This window comes from Portunus trituberculatus, chromosome 42, assembly GCF_017591435.1.
Source record: "Portunus trituberculatus isolate SZX2019 chromosome 42, ASM1759143v1, whole genome shotgun sequence".
NCBI lineage: Eukaryota > Metazoa > Arthropoda > Malacostraca > Decapoda > Portunidae > Portunus > Portunus trituberculatus.
The window spans coordinates 15,211,938-15,231,937 of record NC_059296.1 but is presented as its reverse complement, the minus strand read 5'-3'; positions in this window follow the sequence as shown (position 1 = coordinate 15,231,937).

Sequence of the window (20,000 nt, the reverse complement as noted above, 5' to 3'; positions counted from 1 at the left end):
ATATATATATATATATATATATATATATATATATATATATATATATATATATATATATATATATATATATATATATATATATATATATATATATATATATATATATATATATATATATATATATATATATATATATATATATATATATATATATATATATATATATATATATATATATATATATATATAAATATATATATATATATATATATATTTATATATATATATATATATTTTTATATATATATTTATTTTTTTTTTTTTTTTTAACCTTATCAGTCTGTTTGATGTCGAACATTGATGTGATGCCGCCGCCGTGATCTGTATTATGACGTTATAGGTCTTATACAAGCTGGAAATTTATTCCTTGTCCTTTGCTTACACGCAGTTTGCGAAAATATTATTTTAATTTGCAAATGTTAAACTCCATAGTAAGTTTCTTAAGCCCAATATGTTTTACTTACGTTCATATGTAATATGTTTTAATAAGTTTACCGAAAATTCTTAATGAATTAATCATTTAAGTTAATGTGAAATGCATGCAGTCTCCCACAAAAATCCGATTAGACGTGGATTTTGATTTTTCTTTTAAATAAAGAATTTGAAAAAATAAATAAAAATTATAAGTTTGAAGTATTAATGGGCTATATGTATCCCAGAAAGCAGAGAGTTGGCTTGCAGCGTGTCTGCTGGCGATGGTGACAGAATAAGAGTAAATAGAATATTCCGGTAGAAAGTAATTAATCAAATTTATCCTCTGAAGGAAGATTGGTATCCTTTAGTTAATACAACCTAAATGGCGGACAGCTTCTATAGTTGACGTGCGTATTACAAAATAATTTAAAGATTCCTCTCGATTTTTTTGTCTTGCGAAGACCCTCAGTCTATTGCGAATCATAATAGTGACTTCAAAGGAAAATAAGCATTCCTCTTCCTCTCATTCCTCGAACGGGGATAAGCGTCCAGTGATTTTCACTCCACATAAGGACAAAAATAGACCAAAGCAGCCTCTTATTGAAAACACCAGTGAGAGAGAGATGGGAGCTACTCTGTTAAGTCTTGAAACTGGTTTTACTCAAAAAATTGTAAATAAAACAATAGTAGACTATTTCGCTCATGTACATTTCCCAACCATGATTGTTACGTTTTTTTCTTTGTGTGTTGTAAGTGACAGACAACAATGCTAGTTCCTTTACTGTATCTAAAAATTATAGATTTAGGCATTCATTTGAATGAGTGAGTGAACGACAGATGCTAGTGAGTGAAACAAATAAAAAAGTTTTTTGCAACCCCGGCCAGGCTGCCGCGTAGTAAGGAACAATTTGAACTCAGGCTAAGAAAGTGAAGGAAGTGACTTTACTTAACCACAAAAAATCACGTCACCTACACAGTTCAGATTTGCGGGAGATTGAAAAGGAAGGATTGATAAGTGTGGTATTGTTATGCTTTCATCAATTTGTCAAGGCAGAGACTTGACTTGACTTGACTTGACTTGACTTGACTTGAATTGACTTGACTTGACTTGACTTGACTTGACTTGAATTGACTTGACTTGACTTGACTTGACTTGACTTGACTTGACTTGACTTGACTTGACTTGACTTGACTTGACTTGACTTGACTTGACTTGACTTGACTTGACTTGACTTGACTTGACTTGACTTGACTTGACTTGAATTGACTTGACTTGACTTGACTTGACTTGACTTGACTTGACTTGACTTGACTTGACTTGACTTGACTTGACTTGACTTGACTTGACTTGACTTGACTTGACTTGACTTGACTTGACTTGACTTGACTTGACTTGACTTGACTTGACTTGACTTGACTTGACTTGACTTGACTTGACTTGACTTGACTTGACTTGACTTGACTTGACTTGACTTGACTTGACTTGACTTGACTTGACTTGACTTGACTTGACTTGACTTGACTTGACTTGACTTGACTTGACTTGACTTGACTTGACTTGACTTGACTTGACTTGACTTGACTTGACTTGACTTGACTTGACTTGACTTGACTTGACTTGACTTGACTTGACTTGACTTGACTTGACTTGACTTGACTTGACTTGACTTGACTTGACTTGACTTGACTTGACTTGACTTGACTTGACTTGACTTGACTTGACTTGACTTGACTTGACTTGACTTGACTTGACTTGACTTGACTTGACTTGACTTGACTTGACTTGACTTGACTTGACTTGACTTGACTTGACTTGACTTGACTTGACTTGACTTGACTTGACTTGACTTGACTTGACTTGACTTGACTTGACTTGACTTGACTTGACTTGACTTGACTTGACTTGACTTGACTTGACTTGACTTGACTTGACTTGACTTGACTTGACTTGACTTGACTTGACTTGACTTGACTTGACTTGACTTGACTTGACTTGACTTGACTTGACTTGACTTGACTTGACTTGACTTGACTTGACTTGACTTGACTTGACTTGACTTGACTTGACTTGACTTGACTTGACTTGACTTGACTTGACTTGACTTGACTTGACTGACTTGACTTGACTTGACTTGACTTGACTTGACTTGACTTGACTTGACTTGACTTGACTTGACTTGACTTGACTTGACTTGACTTGACTTGACTTGACTTGACTTGACTTGACTTGACTTGACTTGACTTGACTTGACTTGACTTGACTTGACTTGACTTGACTTGACTTGACTTGACTTGACTTGACTTGACTTGACTTGACTTGACTTGACTTGACTTGACTTGACTTGACTTGACTTGACTTGACTTGACTTGACTTGACTTGACTTGACTTGACTTGACTTGACTTGACTTGACTTGACTTGACTTGACTTGACTTGACTTGACTTGACTTGACTTGACTTGACTTGACTTGACTTGACTTGACTTGACTTGACTTGACTTGACTTGACTTGACTTGACTTGACTTGACTTGACTTGACTTGACTTGACTTGACTTGACTTGACTTGACTTGACTTGACTTGACTTGACTTGACTTGACTTGACTTGACTTGACTTGACTTGACTTGACTTGACTTGACTTGACTTGACTTGACTTGACTTGACTTGACTTGACTTGACTTGACTTGACTTGACTTGACTTGACTTGACTTGACTTGACTTGACTTGACTTGACTTGACTTGACTTGACTTGACTTGACTTGACTTGACTTGACTTGACTTGACTTGACTTGACTTGACTTGACTTGACTTGACTGACTTGACTTGACTTGACTTGACTTGACTTGACTTGACTTGACTTGACTTGACTTGACTTGACTTGACTTGACTTGACTTTGACTTGACTTGACTTGACTTGACTTGACTTGACTTGACTTGACTTGACGACTTGACTTGACTTGACTTGACTTGACTTGACTTGACTTGACTTGACTTGACTTGACTTGACGACTTGACTTGACTTGACTTGACTTGACTTGACTTGACTTGACTTGACTTGACTTGACTTGACTTGACTTGACTTGACTTGACTTGACTTGACTTGACTTGACTTGACTTGACTTGACTTGACTTGACTTGACTTGACTTGACTTGAACTTGACTTGACTTGACTTGACTTGACTTGACTTGACTTGACTTGACTTGACTTGACTTGACTTGACTTGACTTGACTTGACTTGACTTGACTTGACTTGACTTGACTTGACTTGACTTTGACTTGACTTGACTTGACTTGACTTGACTTGACTTGACTTGACTTGACTTGAATTGACTTGACTTGACTTGACTTGACTTGACTTGACTTGACTTGACTTGACTTGACTTGACTTGAATTGACTTGACTTGACTTGACTTGACTTGACTTGACTTGACTTGACTTGACTTGACTTGACGTACAGAAACATGGTGTACTCGTATATATTACTTGACCATCCAGTGTGTGTATGTGTAAAGTAAAGTAAAGTAAGATAAAGTAGGTTTTATTGCTCATAAAGTAATAATAAGACAAGTACAGAACCAAAAATCAATTGATATAGGCATTATCTGGCGAGCAGAACTCTTTAACAGATATATTTCATATTACATACATACCGAGTTGCTACAAAATATTAAATGCATGAGTTTGTTAAGTTAATCGAAAAAACATAGATAATCCTATGATAATACATACGTTTTACATTAAACTTTATTACGAGAGAAATGTTATCACGCACACCCGATGCAAAGAATATTGTTAAGAATTTTGAATGTTAAATAAATGTTTGTTTTTTATTTGGATTTGAATGAATGAACAGTGCCAGAATCTAGACTTTTCTTTATGCCATTTGGAAGATTATTCCATAAATGAGGAGTTAAATAAAAAAGATACACTTATCAAGAGGGTTATGTATGTGTGTGTGTGTGTGTGTGTGTGTGTGTGTGTGTGTGTGTGTGTGTGTGTGTGTGTGTGTGTCCGTGCGTGCGTGTGTATGTCTCATTCACCTCGGCCGCCTGCTGGTCACCCAGCCAGTCTTCCCATTACGGAGCGAGCTCAGAGTGCATAGACCGATCTTCGGGTAGGAATGAGACCACAACACAGTCCACACACACCGGGAAAGCGAGGCCACAACCCCTCGAGTTACATCCCGTACCTATTTACTGCTAGGTGAACACACATTAAGAGGCTTGCCCATTGGCCTCGCCGCTTTCCGGGATTCGAACCGGAGCCTCTCGAATGTGAATTGAGCGTGCTAACCACTACACTACGCGGTGTGTGTGTGTGTGTGTGTGTGTGTGTGTGTGTGTGTGTATTATTGAAAGATATTATTAGAGAGTTGAGAGACTGTTAGGAAAACCATAGAGGCAGCATAACTACATACGGGAAGAAATAATTAGGGATAAGAGAAGGGTCTGTAGGAATATTGATGAGTGTATGTGTTTGTAAGAACACACACACACACACACACACACACACACACACACACACACACACACACACACACACACACACAAATATTTACACAACAAAACACAACCTTATTTTTTCACCATTTAAGTATAAAAGCCACGTTCTTAAAATCACGTGACTTGAGAATGTTAAAATTTCTTCATAGTCGTATACCGTATTTACAATGTGATTTATTTATCCATTTATTTACTTATTTAATATCTTTTTTTTTTTTTTTACTTCTGTTTTTTTTTTTTTTTTGTATTTACGTTCACCCTCAGCTATCCACCCAATATACAGTAACACAAGAAAAATGACACGTTTCATTCTCTAAACTAGGAGGACAAATTCGTTTTTCTTTTTTTTCTTTTTTCTTCTTGTTCTTTTCTTATCTTTTCTCTTTTTTTTCTTTTCTTTTCATCCCTTCCATTTAATTTTTTCTTTCTTTTTATTCATCATCACTATCATCATTGCCAGGAACTTCTTTATTTCCTTCCCTCCTCCTCCTCCTCCTCCTCCTCCTCCTCCTCCCGCCACGTCACCAAGTCATGCAGGTTCCCAATGTTATGTCATCGCATCCTCCTGACTCACTCTTGCATTCCACCCCGGGTATTGATTTGGCTGAGGCGAGGGGACGTTACGGAGTTCGTCACGTATATAGAAGGAAGTCACTAAGGATGGAATGAGGGTTCGCAAAGCATTCGTATGTGATAAGTGAGTGTATCATTTAAGGAGAGATTTAGCACTTTTACTGGTCGTGGTAGTGAAAGAGAGCCTAGGAATTTTGTTGGTGGTGGGAAAAGAGTGAATATTTGATGCTGAGAGGATTGCAAAAGACGGTGAAGATACAGAAATGTCAGTTTGATTAATATTCTCTCTCTCTCTCTCTCTCTCTCTCTCTCTCTCTCTCTCTCTCTCTCTCCTCTTTCTCACGTTACGTATTTTTTTGTCAGTAATTTCCCTTCCATCTAATCTGCTGTGGTCGTGGTCACTGCATGCCACGTAGCGACCAGTGAGGGGAGTGGCCGGGTGAAGAGAGTGACTGGGTGAGCGCTGGTGGGACTGAGATAAAGTGGCAGAGGGGCAGCAAGAGAAACACGGTAGCAGTGACAAAGCTCTGTAAGGAGTGATCTTGTTGACACATCCTCGCCCTCTTAAGTGGCTGCATTTCTCGTACTTGACAAGGCGCACGGTCAGAATCAGGAGTGCCACAATGAGACAGTGGCAGAGGGATATCATTGCAGGACTAATGTGACACTTATGCTGATAATGTTCGATGCGTATTTATAACTCTAGGTAATTTTTTCATTGGCTAATAAACAGTTGTGAAATCAAATAGTTTAAGAAGGATTTAATGTTATGCTGTTCGTTATTATTCTTTCTTATCTTTGTATAGGAAACACGCATCTTTGTAATACCAGTTAATGTAGGTTTTAGTAGTAGTTGGTTTAGAATAGAAGAACCAAAGGAACGACAAAAGGCTCTCTTGTTCTTTTGTTTCCTCTGTAATCCTTTGTAGCCATGTAATTTAAGCAGCCATGCATTCTTTAAAATCAAATAAACATACATCAATAGGATTTTCTATAAAGGAAACCGGTCAACCATGGCTCACTAATAGAATTCCATGTACAGTACATACTGTTGTAGAGTTTCCTAATACTATTATTTCTATATTCCCTTGCCTTTAAAGTCATCCATTATATGAAAGACTACTGAGGTGTCAGGATGCGTGTGTGTACGATAATATTTTCATATGTGGTAGGAATAATTTATAATTTTGTGATATTCGCGAGTTTATATTGAGTTTATATTGAGATGGAATTTAAAGTCAGATGGCAATTTTGTTCTCTAATTAAACGAATGCCTAAGCAAGCTTCGTAACATTGTGTGTGTGTGTGTGTGTGTGTGTGTGTGTGTGTGTGTGTGTGTGTGTGTGTGTGTGTGTGTGTGTGTGTGTGTGTGTGTATGTGTGTGTGCTTTCGTAAGTATCAAACTTAGTTAATTTTTCTGACATCATTATTAAGGCTGTTTTAAGAGCTTCAAGCGAGACAGCAATTTTTGTTCTCTAATAATACGAATACCTAGGCCGGCTTCGTAACATTTTCCGCCTCTTAAGAGCAAACGAGGCTTCCTGTGCTTCAGCAGGTGATTATGTTGCAATATACGAGACAAGGGAAGACTTGCATAAACCCAATCTATTTGCACGCCCCCATGTTAGGCGTGCACGAAATCGTCTTCTTTTTATGCCAACAAGGAAGTTTGTGGATTACTTACTGCTAAACAAGAGGGAGTTTGAGGGAGGAACGGAGGGGGGCGAGTTATGAGTGAAGGAAAACGTTCGTCATTTCTTTAATGGGGTAGTTTGTCTTGTTCTTTTTTTTCATTTACTCATGTTTATATGCAACATTGTTTTTGTTTTTAGTGTTTTTGTTTTACTTTTCTAGACGTGACTTTAGATTTACATACGTTTTCAGGTTCCTTTTTGCATATTGTGTTTCTGTCTATTTGTCTGTCTGTCTACATGCCTATTCGTTCGTTTTGCTATATGCCTGCTTGTTTGTATGTCTGTTTTGTCTAATCTACCACCATTACCACTAGTTTTGTACCCTTTCTCCCCCATCCACTCTCTCTCTCTCTCTCTCTCTCTCTCTCTCTCTCTCTCTCTCTCTCTCTCTCTCTCTCTCTCTCTCTCTCTCTCTCTCATATTCCACAACTTTTACAAATTGTGAAAATCCAAATGTACAAAGTCTTTTTTCAATTTCCTTTTCATTCACCCAGCTGACCATTGAAAAGAAGAAAATAAAGAGTGGAGGAGTTGCGGGGCAGAAGAAAAGGAGGAAAGAGGGTAGGGAGAGAAGAGAGAAGGAATGGTCTTTCTCCTTTTTCTTCTCTCAGTTTTGGAAGGAAATACACTGTTAGTTCCCTGAAAGTAAATTGTAAAAGTCTGTCTCTCTCTCTCTCTCTCTCTCTCTCTCTCTCTCTCTCTCTCTCTCTCTCTCTCTCTCTCTCTCCCAAGTGATATTCGCGCTAAAGATAAGAAAAAGCGAGGAAGTTTGTATAGGGAATCAAGAAAAGAAGGCGGAAGAGAAGACGTTTCCCTCCTCCTCTCCCCCCATTATCTCCCCTTCCCTCCTTCACCATCTCCCCGTCTTTCGTTCATTGGAGAGGAAAATGGAGAGAGGCATTCTTCTTCTCCGTGGCTCTAAGGAATTCTCTCTAATGGGTAAAATAGAGCTTAGAGTCCCGTCCCGGCCTCCTAATGCCCTTCTTAATGAAAAGGTTGTGTAGTGTTATAATACAGTTTCCATTTTGTTTTTTTTTCCCTCGGTGCTTCGTTTCTTTCATAGTCTCCCCTCGTGCCATGTAATTTTTTTTTTATCATATTTTGAGAGTCAATCAGTTGCTGGGTGTTGCTGCAGAGAGAGAGAGAGAGAGAGAGAGAGAGAGAGAGAGAGAGAGAGAGAGAGAGAGAGAGGTTAGGAAGTTTAGATGTTTGACGGCTTCTATTCTTACGTGCTTGTGTGTGTGTATGTGTGTGTGTGTGTGTGTGTGTGTGTGTGTGTGTGTGTGTGTGTGTGTGTGTGTGTGTGTGTGTGTGTGTGTTGATAGGAATGATTTGTGCGTACTGTTTCATACTTTTTATGCTTTATTATATTGTTGTTTTGGCGGTTTGCATTCCAGCTTTTATTGCCTATACGTAGTCGTTTGTTTAAGAGAAAAAGTGGTATTAGAAATCGATGCAGAAAAGCAGCAGCTAAGTATACTGGCATATAAGTCATCGGCCCGTCAATATTGCTCCAGGAATCGAATAGAAGCGAGTGATTGTGAGAAATTAAGGGACCAATTGGGCTTGTAGTGATGCACGACAGGAATGCTCAAGACAGGTGTTGGTAGGTGGGAACAAGACAAAAAGATAAAAGTGAGACAGGTTAGTAAAAGGCAAGTAAAATTACGGGTAGGTGAATAAAAACGTATATGTATTGCGGTGAGAATTGAGAGTGAAGTAAAGCAAAGGATGAGTTTGTCCATTGAAATTAAATGAAAGACGGGGGTGAGACATCTGGAAGAACAGGTAAACATAAATCCATTCGATGTAAATTTTTTATAGATAGGAGATTCTCAATATGGAAATCTCAATGTTATATGAATTTTTGTGCATTAAATTCTTCAAGTAATCAGTGAAACAAAAAGCAAGGGCAAGAATCTTAGACAACTTATAAAGGAGTCTACGTGTTAGCTTATTGATTTTCACTGTAATAGTGGAAAGTTTGTTTTTCTTCCTCGTGGAGTGGTTAAATGAAGGGATTATGGGAGGAGGGGAGAGAGGAAGGGAAGCAAGAAAGTAAAATTTGAGAGAGAGAGAGAGAGAGAGAGAGAGAGAGAGAGAGAGAGAGAGAGAGAGAGAGAACGTAAGCAGAAGGGTCGTACATCGGGAATGAGGAATGGCTGAATTTTAAGAGTAATGATCCTCTCTCCCACTTTCTCTCTCCCTCTCCCTCCCCTTCCCTCCTCTACATACATACATAACGAGCGTTAATACACCTCCATAAATCATGACCAGAGAATACTTACAACATTCATACGTTTCGCGGTTACTATCACATTTCCTTTACTAATTCAAGCTTTACCTTCACAAAATAACAAAGAGATATGAACAACGACACTGCAGGGCCAAGGAAATGCTTCAAATCGCAATGCCCAACTTATAAAGAGAAGATAAAAGTTAATAAGAAGGCATTATGAAATACAGTTGAAATATTAACGAGTTCACCTCCTCCCCTCCCCCCATTTCCCCTCTGCCTTAGTTTGGCCTAGGAACAGAGAACGAGCCTCGCATCGCTCTCTATGGCCACCGTGATAGCGTCATTAATATTAATTTCCGAGTTAGACGTGATACTTAAGGGTGAGAGGGGGAAGAATTAAGGGGATAAACGAAGGGGGAAATGACGGGAGGCAGAAAGTGTGTGTGTGTGTGTGTGTGTGTGTGTGTGTGTGTGTGTGTGTGTGTGTGTGTGTGTGTGTGTGTGTGTGTGCGTATTTCTGTGTTTGTTTGTTTGTTTGTTTGTTTATGTGTCTGCCTATCTGTCTGTCTGTCATTTTCCCTTCCTATGCCTCAACTTCTGTTATTCATAGTCTTTCTATAGTGAAGGGAGGTAATACGTATATGACGCAAATGTGTACAGAGCTTACAAATGTATGTTGAATATAGGTAAGCTGGCACACTTTCCTGTAGTTTGTGGGAGGTGGTGACCTGATATGCATCCCCATGAGAGGTTAAAGCCAGTGATAATAAACACTGAAAGGTGAACGTTAATCTAAAAATAAAGATTACTTTCAAAGCTGCTCCCAACTCGTAAGATGACAACCAAAATTCCACTTAACGTACACCAAAGATAAAAAAAAAAAAAAAAAAAATACCTCGAAAGATCTTTTACACCGAGTTGATTATGAAGTTTTAGTTAACAAAGGTGGAATATACGTACTTATCAGTAAATATTTAACACTTTTGTTTCAATTTAATGTGGAAAATAAATTAGACTGGAAAAAAAAGGTGATACAATAAAAAAATTTTGCTGTTATTATATCCGTAACAGGAAAACAACCTGCGGTGCTAGAACAGAGGAGGAAAACAAATCAAAAAGACTATTCTCCCCGAACACGTCATCCATTATCTACTTAATTACGAAGATTGTATTATTTAAACAGCGAAACAAGCGTCGTGGCAGTAACTATTATTCTCCTTCTAGGCGGTGCTATTCTTTTCCGGCATTGGCCGTCCCTGTCTCGTTTTAGTGGCGATAAGTTGTGGCGAGGCATCTGTGTTCAGCCTCGGTGCCTTCACTCTGCCGCTTCACACTCATCACTCCAGCGGCTGATTAGAATCCCGTCCCTAACCACACAAAACAAGCTGCTGATTAGGTTAGTCTTCACTTCTCCACAAGTTCTGACTCAACCCGAATATCCCGAGGTTCATCGCTGCATATTGTGTGTGTTTATAACAATAACAGTATTTTGGGGTAGAATGTAGGTAGTTGATGTAGTCTTAGCAGTGTAAGTCCTTCTGTGAATGTGCTGTCTGTGTGTGTGTGTGTGTGTGTGTGTGTGTGTGTAATTCACTGTTTGACCTGCTGCAGTCTCTGAGGAGACAGCCAGACGTTACCCTACGGAACGAGCTCAGAGCTCATTGTTTCCGATCTTCAGATAGGCCTGAGACCCAGGCACACACCACACACCGGGACAACAAGGTCACAACTCCTCGATTTACATCCCGTACCTACTCACTGCTAGGTGAACAGGGGCTACACGTGAAAGGAGACACACCCAAATATCTCCACCCGGCCGGGGAATCGAACCCCGGTCATCTGGCTTGTGAAGCCAGCGCTCTAACCACTGAGCTACCGGGTCGTGTGTGTGTGTGTGTGTGTGTGTGTGTGTGAAGTTTTAATGTGTGGTAGGATGAGGTACGTATTTGTCTGTGTGTAGTTTTAATGTAGGGTAAGATGAGGTAGGTCAGTATACTTTCATCTGCATATATGTATGTGTTTCTCAGCCTCAAGTGGTAAACGATTGAGGTAGGTCAGTTCTTCTCATCTGGATATTCATGTGCATTTATTATGTTTAACTTGTGATGGGTCAGTGTCTCCTAATCTGTCTGTCGAGTGCGCGTGTGTGTGTGTTTTTTTTTTATGGTATGCCCTATAGCAGTGGTTCCCAAACTTTTTCAGCTTGTTACCCAATTTAACATGCCACATAAAGCATGTTACCCCTTTCACTTATAATATTACTTATAATAGGTTTACTTTACAACTTTACATACTATGACAAAGTTAACAATAATCCTAATACCGGGTACCGCATTGTTTTCTTGATTTTCAGAATTCATATTTTTTTTTTGTCACCCCTCCATTACCCCCCGAAAATGGTTAAATTACCCCCAGGGGGTAATTTACCCCAAGTTTGGGAACCACTGCCCTATAGTGTTTGTAGGCATAATTGAAGAGTATTAGTGGCGCAGGCAATTTTATTTATAGTGTTATCCATATTAGGGCCCATATCACCACCCAAGCGCATCTTTGGTGTAACAACCTAGAACCTGGGTATGATGGTGACATGTAGGTAAGTTACACCACTCGACAAATGGCATAGCTTCAAAGCGGTATGTGGTGCGATTCGAACCTACGCGTGTATGTCTCCCCAAGCCCACTCTCACCAATTTATCCGTTATTCCACCTTGTGTGTGTGTGTGTGTGTGTGTGTGTGTGTGTGTGTGTGTGTGTGTTGTTTTAATATGTGGTAGGATGAGGTAGGTCAGTATTCTTTCACCTGCATTTATCTACATTGTAAAAGATTGAGGTAGGTCAGTTCTTCATATCTGGATATGCGTGTGTAATTATTATGTTTGATCAGTGTTTCCAATTGGTATGTCGCGCGAGCGTGCTTCTCCGCCTGTATGTGTGTGTGTGTGTGTGTGTGTGTGTGTGTGTGTGTGTGTGTGTGTGTGTGTGTGTGTGTGTGTGTAATTTTTAGAGATAGAAAACTTAGGACAATGGATCTCTCTCTCTCTCTCTCTCTCTCTCTCTCTCTCTCTCTCTCTCTCTCTCTCTCTCTCTCTCTCTCTCTCACACACACACACACACACACACACACACACACTTGAGAGCAGCAGGACAGAGCCAGCTGCCTGCCGTCCTCCGTGTGGTGTCCCCTTGCTGCCACCCACCACATGTCTGGCGTAATCTGAGCCAGCGGGTGTCAGGGGCAGGGCGGCGAAGGGGACCCGGGGGACACGTGAGCTCCGGGAGGCACTAAAACAGGGGCACCCGACAGCCCGACAACCGAGGCTGATGAAGAGGTGACTAAGTGTGCGCGATGGTGATTTTGTGCAGCATGGTGAAGCAGGACGAGAGAGAGAGAGAGAGAGAGAGAGAGAGAGAGAGAGAGAGAGAGAGAGAGAGAGAGAGAGAGCTGAATCTAACCTCATCATATTACTGTAATTAGATAGTTTTTGAAGAGATGATCATTCCCATTTGGAACTGGATTAGATCTTTTAGAGGCGAAAGCGAGGGAAAGCAAGTTTTGATAATCTGAAACATACTTTCGGTGTAAAGATAAACAGTGAAATAAGAATTTAACGTGTAATTTAAACTTTCCTCAGTGTGACGCAAGGTAAGAGCAGCTTTTCAGTTATTCCATACGCAATCGCTGTTCAGAAGTCAGTATCTGTGTTATATAAGAGTGTAGAGACGAAGCTTTATCTAGTATAGTGTCTGGTGCTATTTGAAAGGGCGCATTGACGGGTGAGTCATGTGGCTGGAACATGTCTGCATCCGAAGTAATATATATATATATATATATATATATATATATATATATATATATATATATATATATATATATATATATATATATATATATATATATATATATATATATATATATATATATATATATATATATATATATATATATATATATATATATATATATATATATATATATATATATATATATATATATATATATATATATATATATATATATATATATATATATATATATATATATATATATATATATATATATATATATATATATATATATATATATATATATATATATATATATATATATATATATATATATATATATATATATATATATATATATATATATATATATATATATATATATATATATATATATATATATATATATATATATATATATATATATATATATATATATATATATATATATATATATATATATATATATATATATATATATATATATATATATATATATATATATATATATATATATATATATATATATATATATATATATATATATATATATATATATATATATATATATATATATATATATATATATATATATATATATATATATATATATATATATATATATATATATATATATATATATATATATATATATATATATATATATATATATATATATATATATATATATATATATATATATATATATATATATATATATTATATTTTATATTCATTCTAGAATCTCTTGGAAAACCCTAATAACTTATTTAGTAAACATGTTAAAAATTGTATAATTGAGACGCAAAACATATACATTTGAGAATACGGACCTATTTTAATCTAATCTTAAGTCTTCTTATTTTTCCTCTTGGATGTTCAGTTTTTTACCTTCAACGATTTAAGAGTCCAGAAAGGAAACGCTGCAAATAGAGCATAATTTCTAATGTATACCATGAACTTTAAGAACAAGCTACTACCTTAATCTCTGGTAAAGGTTAAAGATATTTATCTATAATCACACTTGCTGACTTTACAGTGCCAATAATACTTCATATGCTCCAGCCTTGTCTGTTGCGATAATCTGTCCCTGAGCTGATGTTATGACTTATCTCGGTCATCGCAAGGAAACCAACATGTGTTGTGAAATCAACTTTATAGAAATTCACCACTTCTAGCAATAGAAACTGAAATCAGTATTGGCGAAGTGCTATTAAATACATGCAAATAACACAATTAGCAACATCAACTTATGTGTATTGGGTTTCATCAGACGTGACATGCAATGTAGAATGTTCGCACATAAAAAAAAAACACATTTATTTCCTGTTCTCACAGTTAATATTATTTCCAGAACATGACGGGCGATAATTTGAGTCTTCGTGTCATGGAGAGAATGAAACACATCAAGACAGGAAGTAAATCAGTGAAAATGTTAATTTGGTTCGAAGACACTGCATCATTTGTTATGCAATGTCTTATGTAATATACTTTTATTGTGTGAATAGATGAGAAAACACACACACACACACACACACACACACACACACACACACACACACACACACACACACACACACACACACACACACACACACACACACACACAGTAAGGTATTGTAAAGTCTCGCATGCAAAAGAGTGACATTGAATTTATTACGTTGAAACCTTAGCTTGATTTACTGATATTTTGCACGAATTGTAAGAAACGTAAATCATGTTCAATGACAAAACGAGCAGGCTAACACTATCTTTCATGAAGGTTACTACTACTACTACTACTACTACTACTACTACTACTACTACTACTACTACTACTACTACTACTATTATTACCATCATGAACATCACCATCACTCTCACTATCACCACTCTTACTATTTTTGCTACAAACAATGTTGCTTCAAAATAAGTATATATACAAAACCAGACCAAACCCAACCAGAGCAGACTAGATCAGACCAGACATACATACATACGAGCAAACACAGAGACAACGAAAAAAAAGAATGGGTGAAAGCCAGGACAGTAAATTGAGAGGGAGTAGCTGCTCCTCTCCACACCCCCCTTCTGCAACAAGCCACGTGCCAAACACTGTCACTGGCCCCTCTCCCCCAGCGTGGTATTCTGATACGCAGCAATTACTGCGGGAGGCTGCTGTACGGAGGGCGTGGGCGGGCGGCGGCGGCGGCGGAGGCGGCGGTAGTGGCGGTGGTGGCGTGGCGTGGGGTGGTGTTGTGTGAGGGTTTGGGGGGAAAGGAGAATAATGACACCGTGAACACGTGGCCTTTTAAACTGGCGGGCGTAAAACTCGAGGCTCAGGACGTGACAGCTTGCTAGGGTGAGGGTGGCAGTGAAAAGATGAGAGGATGCGAGACTTCGTGGGTTTGCGTATGTGAAATTAGATTACAGCTTTCTTCCTCGTCTTTCTTCTTTACTGCTAACCCTGACTCCTGTTCCTCCTCCCATCTTCCTTCTCCTCCTTTTCCTTTTTTCTCTTCTTCCTCCTCTTCCTACTCATGCATCTAACGTGTCTTCTTTTAGTTTATTTAGCGTAGTTTATCTCAAATAGCCTCGTAAGAGCTAACAGGTCAGCTGCCGTTTGTTTTTCCTTCATTTTTCTCCACCTCCACCTCTTCCTCCTCCTCCCCCTCTTACTCCTCAACTAATCTCCTCCTCCTCCTCCTTGTCATCTAGTCTCCTCCTCCTCCTCCTCTAGTCTCTCTTTGTGTCCTCGTCGTATCTGCATCTCTGTGTCCCTTTTTTTTTTCCCTCTCAGCACCTTCCTCCTCCTATCTGCTGCACCACCACCCTCACCACCTCCCTTCCCTCCTCCCCCTCATGTTACAGCCTCGTCCTTCCTCTACACCACTAACTCTTCCTCATATTTCTCCCCTCCATCTCCCCTTCCCTGCCTCTTCTTCCCTCTCTTATATCTACATTTCTTTACGTGCCTTTTATTCTTTCCTCTCCTCCCCTTAACCCTCACACCCTCCCTCTCTCTATGCCCCCTCTCTCTCTGTCTCTCTCCTCCCTTTGAGTAGGTAATCGGAGTGGGCTGGTGTTCACCCCGCTTGTTTGAAAGGGACTCTCAGGTGCGTGCTGAGTGCTGCTGTGTTTTGTGAGGGACGTGCTGTTTGGCCGCTGTGATGTTTATTTCTATTCAAGCTCGTGTTGGTGGTGGGGAGGAGGGTGTTTCTGTTGGGATGTGAGTTTGGTCTGTTTCATCCTGTCGTAGTTTGTGGGAATTGAGAAGGGAATTAATAACGTATAAACGGTATATATATATATATATATATATATATATATATATATATATATATATATATATATATATATATATATATATATATATATATATATATATATATATATAGAGAGAGAGAGAGAGAGAGAGAGATTTTCGTTTATAATTTTGATGTGTTTTTTCCTCTGATAGTCTTGTAATGCGTTCCACTAGAATGATTTGACGAGGTAGTTGCATGCAAGACTATTTCTATTCCCTGTATTTACATCCTAGATTACCTGTGATCTTTTTTTTACTCTCTCTCTCTCTCTCTCTCTCTCTCTCTCTCTCTCTCTCTCTCTCTCTCTCTCTCTCTCTCTCTCTCTCTCTCTCTCTCTCTCTCTCAAGTAGTATTGGCTTCACCATGTAATATTTTTGAGGCACTCTGTCCTCTTCACCGTCTCCGAGTAAGCGGAAATGTAAAATGAGCAGGTGTTGGTAGCCATGGAGACACCTTTCCTCGCTTAATAAATCCCACTATTGAAAACACACACAAAGCGATTCCCTTAAGTTCGCGATGGGAAGCCTTTTGACGAGATTAATATGTATATGATTTGAGGCTTACTTTTATGCTAAGGTCCCAAAATATAACATGTTGTCGTTGAGTTTCCTGTGTGTGTATGAAATGTGAACTAATTAATTTCAGGGATATGATGTGGGATTAATTATTTATTCCTTTAAGTTTTTATTTGTCGCTTATTAACTTTGAAGATCGAACGAGAGTAAAATTTAGTTTATTAGTACACTAGGAATATGGAATGATTGTAGAAAACTTATTGTTTGATTACTTGAGTATTTATGTCACATATACGCATTGAGACCCACTAACTCAGGCACCTCTCCCCGTTTCTCGCATGTATCTATATATGTGTGTGTGTGTGTGTGTGTGTGTGTGTGTGTTTATGATTTTCTCTCTCTCTCTCTCTCTCTCTCTCTCTCTCGTTACCTTGTATAGCCAAACAGGTATGTGTGGCTGCGTTACCTCCCTTTTACAACCGCGAGTAAGAATCACTATTTTGCATTCACACACGACATTAACGCCGCCAATTGGTGTTGTTGATGGCTGTTCACCAGATACCTCAAGATTCCTCTCTTTTATGGCCTCCCTTCGCCCTCACAATTAGGTGCGCGGCGCTGTTTTTAGGAGCTTGCGCGTGTTGGAGTAACGATGCTGCGCGCGAACAACATCTGAGAGAGAAAGGTAAGGAAGAGGAGGTGCTGGTTTGGTGTCAGATGTGTGTGTGTGTGTGTGTGTGTGTGTGTGTGTGTGTGTGTGTGTGTGTGTGTGTGTGTGTGTTTGTGTGTTTGTGTGTGTGCATTGTCTTAGCTCACTCTCCAGGTCTATTAATTTTACAAGGACAAAGAACAATAGTAGAAGTAGCTTGTGGTTTTGATGTGTGTGATGTGTGTGTGTGTGTGTGTGCGTGTGTGTGTGTGTGTGTGTTTATATATATAACTTTAGTAATTAAAAGGCATTTGTTTAGTCTCTCTGATATTAGGTATTATTTAGTTTTTATGAGGTGGATCATTTTTATTTGGTATTATAAAAGCATTTGTTATGTATTAGGTCTTAGTGCGTTTGTGTACGTGTGTGTGATTGTAGGTGCGTGATTGATATTCTAAAATGATGGATTAAAAGATATGTAAGCATTATTTTATTGTTTGGTCTTTCTTTAGTTCTTCTTTTGCTCGTAAATGTATAATTTTGTTAGTAAATACTTTTAATTCGTTGTTTGAAGAATCCGTCTATTTCATAATGAGTAGAAAGAGAGAGAGAGAGAGAGAGAGAGAGAGAGAGAGAGAGAGAGAGAGAGAGAGAGAGAGAGAGAGAGAGAGAGAGAACTATTAATGAAAAAAAAGGTAAAAAAAAACGCTAGCAAATGTAAGTAATTGATCCTCGTTAAGATTCTTCATACATGTGTGGTAAAGGAACCAAGCTTCTATATCTTTCTTCGCTATCTGAAACTTGCCTCACCTTGGAGATTATTAAGGCACTCTGAGGGCTGGCTAATCCCCTCTTCTCACGGGCGAGGGGACGAGGGGAGGCAACGAGAGGAAATGAAGAAGAATGAAGCGAGGGACAGACAAAGGAAGCTAGCAGAAAATAACAAGAAATGAAGGAGAACGAGGAGAAAGGAAAGGAAGGGAGGAAGGAAGGCAGGGCGCGAGAATAGTAGTGAGGAAGGGAAGGGTGATGATAGGAGGTTAAAGTAGTAATGGTATGATCAATAAATGCTGCTTGGTAATGGGAAAATAATAATAAAGAGGAAGTTGAAATGTTTGTATGTTGAAATAAAGTTGCGTGTTTTGTTATTTCAGAAAGTTAAGTTTATTAATATTATTACTAGGAGTAGTTGATTATAACACAAATTGCGATTTTCGTAGTAGTAGTAGTAGTAGTAGTAGTAGTAGTAGTAGTAGAAGTAGTAATAGGTAAATAGCTCTGTGATACGTTGTACCTGTATATTGAAACACACACACACACACACACACACACACACACACACACACACACACACACACACACACACACACACACACACACACACACACACACACACACACACACACACACACACACGTCACCATTACGTTATTGTTTTATAGACACGAAACCAATTACTAAGCCTTTTACGGAGGTGGCAGCTAATCAGCATTACTTGACGCAGAGGGGGAGGCCGTGTGCTCACTGCCGAGTTAGAGCCGCCACCTCATTGTACTGTGGCCTTCATAAATTGCACAATAAATAATGCAACTCATAGTTATAGTATTCGTGTAGTCATGGCCAATAATCAAGTAACATAACACCTTCGTTCCTACACTGACACAACACTTTCATTTCCACTGTGTTTAGCGTCCGTTGATCTGCTAAAGTTTATTTTTTATTAGTGTTTTATTGGTCTGTATTCAGGAAAATTAACACTGGTATTCCTACTGTTTTGACGTCCTCTCATCTGCTGAACTCTTTTCTTATATTGTCTGATGATTGGTGTTTTTTTCTTTGCAATGCATTGAGGGTTTTGGGGAAAATTCTGAGTATGTATAGAGAAAGTTACTGTTTTATCAATATTTTTTTCTTATGATTCTTTTACCTATTCGTTGTTGTTATTTATGTTGTTGTTATTGTGTTTGTTATTCTTTCATAGTTTAAGTCATCAGCACATTCCTCGTCTTTACAGTATAGTTGTCATCATCACGAAAAAGTAATCACTACTCTTTGCTACTACTGCTGCTGCTGCTACTACTACTACTACTACTGCTACTTCTACTACTACTATTACTATCAGTCTTACTATCACTCTAACAAAATTGTTCTTCCTGTTAGTGGGTATTAAAACGAACATTTTTTTTTTCTTAGCGTGTTAGGAAATTACAGAATCAGAGAGAGAATTGCGAAAACCGTGTCAGCTTGATGGAGAAGAGAAACAAGATGCGTTGAAATCGTTTAGGCTCGTGGGAAAACGAAACAGAGAGACAGAGAGAGAGAGAGAGAGAGAGAGAGAGAGAGAG